Genomic DNA, 13,112 nt, shown 5'->3' with positions numbered 1-13,112 from the left:
TATTCCTGACACAGGTATCAAATCTGGATCTCCTGCATTGCAAGCAGATCCTTTACCATCTAAGCCACAAGGGAAGCCCCCTAATTTAGTGATGAACTTTGCTAAGGTCAGTATTCTCAAGGTTTATTTATTTATTTTTCTTAAATCTCAGCTCTTTAAGTTCCCATCAAAACTACTTCCCAGGTTTGTGGGCAGCCAACTAAACCTGGATTTGTAGACACAACTTTATTTGCAACCCCATAGGCTAGAGTCAGTGAACCTGCTTCTCTTTGGGAGATCCACAGTAGATGCTGTTCTAAAAACTATATTCTATTATCCTTACTTTCACTGTGTTCACTGTGGTTTGGTCAGTGAAGAGGAGCACTAAACTCCAATGTGATTTTTAAATGTGCCAAACTGCATCTTACTCTCCATCTTCTCTTCTGAGTGACAACATGCTCAGTGACTTTAGGAGACCCTGTACCCAGCCTGATCAAGGAGGCTATATGTTCTGATTCCAGGGGAATTTACAAATTGTTAACGGAACAATGCAAGTGACTCCAAGAAGTCTATCATCTTTAGACATTACCAAGGTAGTTTACTGATACATTTGTTGCTCACCAAAGAAGAAACATATACACACATGTATACATATACACAAAATGCACAGGGACATGCTGACATGCACACATTAGAAGTAAACCAACGTGTTTTATTCCACAGTAACCCTCTATTATGGCAACTTGTTTCATTATTAATTAAGGCTTATACTCTGTTTTGAGCATTCTTTTCCTTCAGGGGTGGTCCACACAGAATATTCTCACTTGAGTATAGTGTGTGTGTGTGTGTGTGTATATATATATATATATATATATATATATATTTCCCAGTATTTAAGTATTTAAATCTACATGTAGTGTGCGACAGCAGAAGAGTTAGTAAAATATTTATAGAATATTGTTATTTTAAATAGCTAATATTTGTATAACTGCATTTTATCTAATGCTTTGATGTGAAGAATCTAAGAAATTCTTAGATTTTCTTAAGAAAATACATCAATTGCTTTGGGAATAAAGAAATGCTACTTGACATGAAGGCATGTATTCTGTTAGTTTGGTTGCTTCCTTCCCTCTCTCCATCCTTCCCTCCCTCCCGCCTTTCTTTTTTTCTCCCCTCCTTTCCCTCCTGCCTTCCTTCCTTCCTGTTTGTTGTGGTTTACTCACTGAAGATGAATACTTGAGTTCAGTAACGAGGGTGACTGTTAAATATGCCAAACTACAATGTTCTTTGTTGTGATCATCATTTTTTATAGGTAGCTTTAAAAGTTCAGATAGAGCCAAAGCTCATACTTTATAGAGAAGTGGTAGCAGTGAGAGGCTTCCCAGGTGGCTCAGTTTTGTTAACGAATCCACATGCTAATGCAGGAGATGCAGGAGACATGGCTTTGATCCTGGGTCAGGAAGATCCCTTGGAGAAGGAAACAGCAACCCATTCCAGTATTCTTGCTCGGAAAATCCCGTGGACAGAGAAGCCTCGTGGGCTACAGTTCCTGGGGTTGCAAAGAGCTGGCACTACTAAGCCACTGAGCATGCACGCACATGCACGACGGTAGCAATGACAGCTTCAGATTGTGAGAGGTGACCCTGTAATCGAAACCGCATGTTTCATCTGAGTTTCATTTGCATGGTCTACAGGCTATAATTAACATCAAGTGGCAAGACAAGATCACATACAATAGAATCCTAGAATACAATCAGGTCAGCAAAATTGAAACAAACATTTCTGTTACTTAGTTACATCAGATTGGGTCTGTGCAACCATGGAGAGATGACTACAGAGTATGTAAAGGACAGCTGTGTATGAGAATGAATGCATATTACTAAATGTAGTGGTAAAGAAGATTTCATTTCATTTTGATATCTACGCACCTGTCGTTCAAAACCTGATGCCTAAATTCTTTAGTAATCTGGCCTTCACCAACTTAATTTCTCACAACTGTATATGTGCCAGACACATAGATATAACAAGAAAATCCCTGTCAAAATAATAACGTAAGATAAAATCAACCTCTGCTTCTAAGCTATCTTACCTTTTATTTCACAGTCAAGAATGCTTCACATGTTTCCATCCCTTCAATAATCCTATATTTCTGGATTAATTCTTCAATTCAGTTCAGTTCAGTCACTCAGTCATGTCTGACTCTTTGCGACCCCATGAATCACAGCATGCCAGGCCTCCCTGTCCATCACCAACTCCCGGAGTTCACTCAGACTCACGTCCATCGATTCAGTGATTAATTCTTACTCATCCTTTAATCTTGTTTCAACCCAACTATGACCACTTCTGGGGCAATTTTCTCAGGCATGCCCTCAGACTGCACTCTAGAATTGCATTTATCACACTGTAACATTATTATTTGCCTAAGATGGTCAACACCAAAATCAGATTGATTATATTCTTTGCAGCCAAAGATGGAGAAGCTCTATACAGGCAGCAAAAACAAGACCAGAAGCTGACTGTGGCTCAGATCATGAACTCCTTATTGCCAAATTCAGACTTAAATTGAAGAAAGTAGGGAAAACCACTAGACCATTCAGATATGACATAAATCAAATCCCTTATGATTATACAGTGGAAGTAAGAAATAGATTTAGGGAGTAGATCTGATACAGTGCCTGATGAACTATGGACAGAGAGAGGTTCATGGCATTGTATAGGAGACAGGGATCAAGACCGTCCCCAAGAAAGAGAAATGCAAGAAAGCAAAATGGCTGTCTGGGGAGGCCTTATAAATAGTGGTGAAAAAATAAGAAGTTAAAAGCAAAGGAGAAAAGGAAAGATATAAGCATCTAAATGCAGAGTTCCAAAGCAAGGAGAGATAAGAAAGCTTTCCTCAGCAATCAATGAAAAGAAATAGAGGAAAACAACAGAATGGGAAAGACTAGAGATCTCTTCCGGAGAAGGCAATGGCACCCTCCTCCAGTACTCCTGCCTGGAAAATTCCATGGATGGAGGAGCCTAGTAGGCTGCAGTCCATGGGGTCGCTGAGGGTCAGACACGACTGAGTGACTTCACTTTCACTTTTCATTTTCATGCATTGGAGAAGGAAATGGCAACCCACTCCAGTGTTCTTGCCTGGAGAATCCCAGGGACGGGGGAGCCTGGTGGGCTGCTGTCTATGGGGTCACACAGAGTCGGACACAACTGAAGTGACTTAGCAGCAGTAGCAGCAGCAGAGATCTCTTCAAGAAAATTAGAGATACCAAGGGAACATTTCATTCAAAGATGGGCTCAATAAAGGACAGAAATAGTATGGACCTAACAGAAGCAGAAGATATTAAGAAGAGATGGCAAGAGTACACAGAAGAACTGTACAAAAAAATCTTCACGACGCAGATAATCACGATGGTGTGATCATTCACCTAGAGCCAGACATCCTGGAATGTGAAGTCAAGTTGGCCTTAGAAAGCATCACTGTGAACAAAGCTAGTGGAGATTATGGAATTCCACTTGAACTATTTCAAATCCTGAAGGATGATGCTGTGAATGTGCAGCACTCAATATGCCAACAAATTTGGAAAACTGAGCAGTTACCACAGGACTGGAAAAGGTCAGTTTTCATTCCAATCCCGAAGAAAGACAATGCCAAAGAATACTCCAACTACTGCACAATTGCACTCATCTCACATACTAGTTAAGTAATGCTCAAATTTCTCCAAGCCAGGCTTCAGCAATACATGAACTGTGAACTTCCAGATGTTCAAGCTGGTTTTAGAAAAGGCAGAGGAACCAGAGATCAAATTGCCAACATCCACTGGATCATGGAAAAAGCAAGAGAGTTCCAGAAAAACATCTATTTCTGCTTTATTGACTATGCCAAAGCCTTTGACTGTGTGGATCACAATAAGTGGAAAATTCTGAAAGAGATGGGAATACCAGGCCACTTGACATGCCTCTTGAGAATCCTGCATGCAGATCAGGAAGCAACAGTTAGAACTGGACATGGAGCAACAGACTGGTTCCAAAGGAAAGGAAAAGGAGTACGTCAAGGCTGTATATTGTCACCCTGCTTATTTAATTTATACCCAGAGTACATCATGAGAAACTCTGGGCAGGAGGAAGCACAAACTGGAATCAAGATTGCTGGGAGAAATATCAGTCACCTCAGATATGCAGATGGCACCACCCTTATGGCAGAAAATGAAGAGGAACTAAAGAGCCTCTTGATGAAAGTGAAAGAGGAGAGTGAAAAAGTTGGCTTAAAGCTCAACATTCAGAAAACGAAGCTCATGGCATCTGGTCCCATCACTTCATGGGAAATAGATGGGGAAACAGTGGAAACAGTGTCAGACTTTATTTTTTTGGCTCCAAAATCACTGCAGATGGTGACTGCAGCCATGAAATTAAAAGACGCTTACTCCTTGGAAGGAAAGTTATGACCAACCTGGATAGCATATTGAAAAGCAGAGACATAACTTTGCCAACAAAGTTCCGTCTAGTCAGGGCTATTGTTTTTCCAGTGGTCATGTATGGATGTGAGAGCTGGACTGTGAAGAAAGCTGAGCACCGAAGAATTGATGTTTTTGAACTGTGGTGTTGGAGAAGACTCTTGAGAGTCCCTTGGACTGCAAGGAGATCCAACCAGTCCATTCTGAAGGAGATCAGCCCTGGGATTTCTTTGGAAGGAATGATGCTAAAGCTGAAACTCCAACACTTTGGCCACCTCATGTGAAGAACTGACTCATTGGAAAAGATCCTGATGCTGGGAGGATGAGATGGCTGGATGGCATTACCGACTCGATGGACGTGAGTTTGAATAAACTCCGGGAGTTGGTGATACAGGGTGGCCTGGTGTGCTGTGATTCATGGGATCGCAAAGAGTCGGACATGACTGAGCAACTGAACTGAACCTACAAAGCCTTGAAGCTTTTCCTGTTATTTTTCTATTTTTATTTCACAGCACAATATCTGATCCCATGTAAAGGGATTGAAAAGTACACACCTAATAAACAAATGACTCCCTGTCTCCTCCAAATAATGTCCTTGTTCTTTGTGCATGTGCTAAGTTGCTCCAGGCATGCCCAATTTCATTGTGACCCTATGGACTGTAGCTCGCCAGGCTCCTCTTTCCATGAAATTTCCCAGGCAAGAATACTGGAGTTGGTTGCATGCCTTTCTCTAGAGAATCTTTCCCACCCAGGGATCAAATCTACCGCTTAAGGCCTCTTTCCTTGATAAGCAGGTTCTTTACCACTAGTGCCACCTGGGTAGCCTGTCCTTGCTTTGTACCAAACACTTAATATGTGTTCAATTCATATAATTTGTTTGTACATCATGTAATGTACGATGTTTCCAAATAATACTCATATTTCCTGTATTAGAGTAATCTTGAAGTTTGTAAAGCCTCTACAAAGAAAAGGATAATGTTGGGATGATAAGACTTGAAATACTTTTGGAGGCAGTGGTGAATTTTTGAGTTCTGCCTTTTCTTTATCCATCAAGCAAAGGATATATTTATATTTTTCTAATGAATTATAATTACTGAATTCAGATTGAATGATACTCTCATAAGCAGTTCCTCCTAAGAGGATGCCTGAAGTAATCTGTAAAATATTATTTCTATCTGGGTTGGTCTAATTATATGCATACATTCAACCCCAAACCTGAGCTCTTAAAATGCTAGTTGCTCCTCGAGAGCCTTCTTCATTGCTTTATGGGATGTGAACAGGATTATCGCTCAGAACTGCTCTTCCTTGTGCTGCAACCGCATGCTACATAATTGAATCTGCAAGTGGTCTTGGTAGGTCTAAATCAAATGTAGAGATTCAGTGATTGTGCTTTTTATGAACTGTGATCTGTTTGCAGGAATTCTCTTTCCTCTCTCAGTGACATTTGAAATCTGTCCTTTGTATTTTTGTGGCCTTTAGGGAAGTAGTTTCATGGATAGAGTTCTTTCTTTAGCCATTATAAACATCAGTTCTGTTTAGTCAAAAAATCCTACTGGATATGAATTCCACAAGCTGAAAAAACTCTGTTTTTTTCATCCATGTAATTGATGAGTAGATGTTACTCATTTTTAAATTATTCAAACTAATAAATATATTAGAGATTATAAATTATATTCTCATCATTTTGAAAGTACTAATAAAATAATGTAATTTATCATTGGCAGAGTTGCTACCACTGTAAACATGTACACAATACATTATGTGACAACTGATGAAAGTCATTGATGAAGTATCTACACCCAAGCAGAATGAAGCTTCAAATCTGATCAGCTTTTGTGTTCTAACCACCAATGGAAATAACATATATGAGAAAATATATATTGAAACTTACAGATACAGTAAGCAAAGTCCTAGTTGTATGAATTTTTACTAGTACATAAAATATAAGATAAACCATTTAATTCCTTCACCAAATACCTTGCAAGTAAAAATGAAGATAGATAAGGAGCGTAAAGATCTATATTTCCCATTAGAAATAAAATGTAAGCATTAAGCATAAGCCATATGTTATTTAATATTTTCTATTAGCCATATCAAAACAAGCTTTTAGACACAAAATTAATTTTAATGTATTTATGTTATATTTATTTATGCATTTACTCATACACATATATATATATACTGAAGAGACATTATAAGAAAATGTCTTACTAAGACTTGCTAAGTCGCTTCAGTCATGTCTGACTCTTTGCGACCCCATGGACAGTAGCCCGCCAGGCTCCCCTGTCCATGAGATTCTTCAGGTAAGAATACTGGAGTGGGTTGCCATTTCCTTGGAAAGCCTAAAATAATAGGGCAGAATGAGACTGGAAACACCTAGGGAGAAGATGAGATTATAGCCTTTACATGGAATTTCTTCTTTCCCAGACAAACTTCAGTTTTACATGTAAAGTCTTGCAACTGTTTTGATGACACCTACCTAAATTATTGAGGAAAGAACAATCTCCTTTCCTTAAAGTCAACTACTTACATATTAATCACTTGTGAAATACCTGACAGCAACTATCAGATTAGTGCTTCGCCCAGTAACTGAATACTACATCCAATCCAAGATGATATACACACTTAGTCATCATACCAGGGAAATATTTATGGGGAAGTGATAATTATAAATTAAAATTTGGTTTATAGAAGTGCTCATTGCTACTAGATTGATCATTGTTTATTGCTCCTCTCAGCATACAGAGTTAGAAAATACATATATTTTTTGAAAGATAAAATATTTTGGATTTAAAACTGATACTTCAAACTTAGGGCTTTAATGTTTCTATTTAAACTTACAAAGTTGATTGTTCTTTTTATCTTTTTTTTGTCATACTGATAATTCCCAATTATTAACCAAATTATTATAAGCATTTATTTCCTTTATTCTAAAATACACACAGCCTTAAGATCACAATACCAATACTAACACTAGAAATATGATTACTGAATCCAGTATAAACTATTATTTGTAGTTGTTTTTGTACTTTGAATATATCTCATTAGAAAAGTACTGTCAGACGAGATCGGGTGCGTTTAGGGTGGTATGGCCGGTTTTCTTGAGATGTTGAGCTACCTTTGATACTGGATTGTAAGTTTCTTTACCTCTGAAGTGATCTGTTCTATGTTTACCTTTGAAATCCTCTTTGTTACTTTGGCTAAGTGAATATATTGTTTCAGAGTGATCTCTATGATTCTATCTGACTGTTATAAACCCTTTTGATATTTATTGAAAAAAAAAAGAAAAGTACTGTCAAACCATTTTTTAAATTAATAAACTTTTTTTTTTAATCCAAGCAGATTCAGATTCATAGTAAAATTGATAGGAGGATACAGAGAGTTCCCATATATTCCTGTTCCCACACATGAACAAAAACCCCAAAGTTGACCTCTGCACCACAGTGGTGCACTGATTACAGTGTGTGTGTGTGTGTGTGTGTGTGTGTTAGTAGCTTAGTTGTGTCTGACTCTTTGCAAGCTCACAGACTGCAGCCTACCAGGCCTCTCTGTCCATGGGATTCTCCAGGCAAGAACACTGGAGTGTGTTGCCATTTCCTTCTCCAAAAGGAACCATAGAAAGAAAGAAAGCAAAGTCATTCAGTCGTGTCCGACTCTTTGCGACGCCATCGACTGCAGCCCACCAGGCTCCTCCATCTACGGAATTTTCCAGGCAAGAGTACTGGAGTGGGTTGCCATTTCCTTCTCCGCTGCTTACAATAGATGAACCTATATTAGCACATCATTATCACCCCAAGTCCATGGTTCACATTAGGGTTCACTCTTAGTGTTGTATGTCCTATGATTTTGGAAAAATGTATAACGATATGTATTCACCACTATAATATCATACAGAATAGTATCACTGCCTTAAAAATCCTCTGTGCTCTGTCTATTCATCTTTCCTTCCCCCTTAACCCCTAGCCTAGAAACCACTGAACTTTTCATTGTCTTCATAATTTTGACTTGTCTAGAATATTATATAGTTGAAATCAAACAATATATAGTCTTTAAGACTGACTTTCCTCACACAGCACTATGCATTTAAGTCTCCTCATTTTCTTTTCAGGCTTAAGATAGCTCATTTCTTTTTAGCACTGAGTAATATTCCATTGTTTGGATGTACTATAGTGTATCCATTCACTTATTAAAGAACATATTGGTTACTTCCATGTAAATTATTAATAAAGTTACTATAAACATCTGTGTGCAGGGTTTTGTGTAGTCCTATGTTTTCAATTCATGTTGGGTAAATATCAAGGAGAACTATCACTAGATCTTTTATGCTGAAAACATGTTTCACTGTGTAGGAAATCACAAAATTGCTTTCTAAAGTCACCGAGCTGTTTTGTATTCCTATCTGCAGTGTGTGAGATTACCTGTTGGTCTATATCCTTGTCAGCATTTGCTGTTGTTAGTGTCCCAAATTTTGGCCATTTCAATAACTGTAGTGGCAGCTCATTGCTGTTTTCTTCTGCATTTCCCTGATGACATATGATGTGGAGCATCTTTGATTCCTTTATCTGTCATCTGTATACATTCTTTGGTGAGGTATACTTTCTTTTGATAAATGTTAGCATGTAACATCCATTCCTTTATTTTTACTCTATAAATATATGTCTTTGTACTTTAAGTGGGTTTCTTGTAGAGAACACATAATTGGGTCTTGATTTTGATCCACTATAACCACTGTTGTAATTTAATGGATGTATTTAGACCATTGCTGTTTAAATAATTTGGATTAATAACTGCCATGTTTGGTACCCTTTTCTATTTGTTGTCCTTGTTCTTTGTTCCTAATTTTTGTCATTCATACTTTTTTTCACATTTTCAACTGGTCATTTTATATTATTCAATTTCTCTACTTTTTAGCATATTTATTACAGGTTTTAAAAACCTTTTTAATGGTTGCCTTATAATTTACAATATACTTACAGATAATCCAAGTCCACTTTAAATTAACATTATATCATTTTGCAGATAGTCCAAGTACCTTATAATAATAAAATATTCCAAATGCTTAATCATTACATATATATATATATATATATATATATTCATGATCAAACACATTGTTGCTGTTATCATGAACACACTGACATCTGTTAGATCATTTAAGAATAGGACCAATAATTTTATTTTTATTTTACCTTCACTTATTATCCTATGCTCTTCCTTTATGCATACCTGAGTTTCTGACCTATATAATTTATGTCTGAGGAACATCTTTTAACATTTCTGGAAAGACAAGGCAAAAAGTTCCCATATATAGATTTCTTTCTTTCTAAGAAAGTGTGTCAGGAAATAATGTTGCCTCTAGCTCTTGCTTACAGATAGCAAGAAACTGAGCCCCTCAGTCTAATGGCCCACAAAAAACTAAAGGTTTTCAACAGTCATATTGTATAAGCATGGAAGCAGGTCCTTCCTCAATTGAGCCTCAGAAAAGACCTCAGCCCAAGCTGATACCTTGATTATAGCTTTGTGATATCCTGAAGCAGAGGATGCCTAAATTCCTCATCCATAGACCCTGTAAGATTATAAATACATGTTATTTTAAGTCTCCAAGCTTGTGGTAATATTTTGCACTGCAATGGCCAATTACTATAGTTACCAATAGAATATTATAATAAATTATTTCATTTGACTTTTTTTTCTAGACTGTCAACCTATATTTGTTTTTAAACAAGATTAAGTCTTCTCACATGAAGAAATAACATGGCTAGAGTAGTAAAGTTCTCCAGTTATCCTTCAAAACTTCATTAAGCAAAATCTTCTATGATGAAATTCTGTATTGATTTACTCAGCCTATATTTATACAAAACAAAATGAAACACTTAACAAAGAACTGTAGTATCATTTACATACAAATGGCACAAAATGTTCTTTATAAGAGTAAATAATTTGCTTGAAAACTTCTGAGACTATGAAACATTTTTCTAGGACCAGAGTCCAGTTTGGAAAGGTTAATCTTGGGAACCAAAATTATTTCATAGAAAGGATACGTGAAAGATTATAAGATCTTGCCCTTAATTCTGTTTATAAATTCTAGTTGGAGCTTTGACTAAGTCACTTAAATTTTCAGCTTTATAATCTATAAATGTGGGAAACCTGAATTTGATCCCTGGGTCAGGGAGATCCCCTGGAGAAAGGAATGGCAACACACTCCAGTGTTCTTGCCTGGACAATCCCATGGAGAGAGGAGCCTGGTGGGCTACAGTCCACGGGGTCACAAAGAGTTGGGGTCACAAAAAGTTGACTGAGCAACCAACACTTTCATATAGGTGCTAAGACTTCTTGTAGCTCTAAATTTTCATGATTCCCTGAAGTGGATGAAGCAGTGCCAGACAAGAAACAGGAAGCAGCAGGGTGATAATCAGTGATCCTCAATCAATGTTGTATCAACTATTCATGAATATTTTGACTCATATGAGTCTAAATATTTCCAGGGTAAGTAAACCACTTGTATAATATATAGAAAGACTAGAATTTATAGTTTACTTGGAGAAAGTATAGACTTAACAAGATTGCCATTATATTTACTGAATTTTACTAATTTTATATTCTAAATAGTTTTCTTCTCTTTCTCAGTTGTGGGTTCTGAGTTAAAGAATTTTAGTACTCTTTATTTTCATCAAATTTTAAAAAATGCAAATTCTATTGCTTGAGTAAATTTGAGATGATTCATCCAAAGTGATAAGAAAACACTTATTTGTATTAGTCTAACTGAATTCACTTAAAACAAATATTCACTTTTTTAAGATCTCTTTTTCCGTGAATTACTACTGCTACTGGAGATATGTTATTTGAGTATTTATAATGAATTATTCTGAACCAATCCTGACCAATTAGGAAATACCAGATATTAAGCATATCTATGAAAGATTTTTGAAAGGGCAGGCCTCATTCAACTTCCCTTATCATAAAAAAAGCTTAACAGTTCCTTACAAACAATACTTTAATAGTCTGAAATAGAGTCCTGTAATAAACAAAAGAAAGTATCTTCAAAGGTTGATGCTTCACATGCTTATTAGTGTCGCATGAAAGAAAGTGATAATACAATAGCATTTCACAGTGTGAAACGTACAAAGTTGGATAGAGACAGCATGTGTTGTCATCAGTTAATGTGCAAACTCTCACTGCCAGGGCAAACCAACCAGGAATGAACCATGAAATGACTGTATTCAACCTGAAATGTCAGCAAAGCAAAGATGTGATGAGTAGTAAACAACTTTTCCTGAGCATGATGAAAGTGCTACAGCAGCAAAAGTAGCTTATTTAATATTTATGTTTTATTAAGAGGAGAATTATGGCTTTGCATAATATGACTTCAGGCAGAGGCTGGACTTAATATGTAAATGCTTATTTCGATGTGGCACCATATGTAGCCCTTTTCCTTTCCAGCTGGTTGGCCTTACTGCCTCTTTCCTTTCATCCATCTCTAACCCAGGAAATTGTTCCTAGTTAACTTTACTCATTTTTTTAGTTTTACAGTCTCATGGATCTTTATACTATCAGTATTGGAGCAGACTTTATAAATATTTTAATTCAGCCCCACTTGACCCTCCTTATGCCACCTAAATGACCATTTGTATATGTATGCATATATGGATAGGTATTTCTGATTCTATTTGTTAGTTCATTACTTCATTACTTAATTCTATACTAAGTCATCTTGGAAATATTTATTTAGTAAGTCTTTCCATCCTTAAATAATTGAAACAACCTTATTGATCAAATAATTTGAATGATTACTTTTCAATTTTGCATTGTTTTTGGTCTATTCAGCTGATGTTGGATGCACCCCATTTAGGAATTACTTAGGTGAATGATGTAAAATTCCAGAGTCATCTCATCTATTGCAGACATTTTTAATGATAAGTAACCTGGCAGCCTCAAAAGAATGAGACATATGGAATAGAGACTGAGTAAGAAAAATAAATCTATACACATTGCCTTCAATATTCTAACAACTTCAAATATACTCTCTAATTATACATTGACTAATTTATAGTTAATGATTGAAGAACAGCTTTTTACTAAGTGTGAATGTTTATCTTCTGCCTATGAGACACAATTGAAGAATTTGTTGTGGCATTAGCATTAGTAGCAATACCTTTGGTTATTATTGGGTGAAGTAGCAAAGGTTTAACATCCATTATCTTCTGAAAAATACTTTAAAGTATGTACTGGTTTTTAGAAAGATAAGTCTTAGAAGTGAGAGTTAGTAGCAGAATTAGAACTTGATATGATACCTCAAATAAATCATAGTTGAGTGTTCTTAGCCATTCTCCTCTTTCTCCTTTGTTTGGGCAACAGAATTAACAACCTTAAATAGTTCAGTTAAAAAGGAGGTTATTAATGGATCTCATAGAATTTTTGAAATAATGAATAAAAACACTCTAGGAGCATTTCCAGAACTGACTACCAGAAACACAATTTCATGGCTGGTGACAGCAGCCATGAAATTCAAAGATGCTTACTCCTTGGAAGAAAAGCTATGACAAACCTAGACAGCATATTAAAAAGCAGAGAAGTTACTTTACCAACAAAGGTCCATCTAGTCAAAGCTATTGGAAAAACCATTGGTTTTCACATAGTCATGTATGGATGTGAGAGTTGGACCATAAAGAAAGATGAGCACCAAAG

The sequence above is a fragment of the Bubalus bubalis genome, chromosome 6 (assembly GCF_019923935.1).
Source record: "Bubalus bubalis isolate 160015118507 breed Murrah chromosome 6, NDDB_SH_1, whole genome shotgun sequence".
Taxonomy (NCBI): Eukaryota; Metazoa; Chordata; class Mammalia; order Artiodactyla; family Bovidae; genus Bubalus; species Bubalus bubalis.
Note: the sequence above shows the minus strand (reverse complement) of the source record.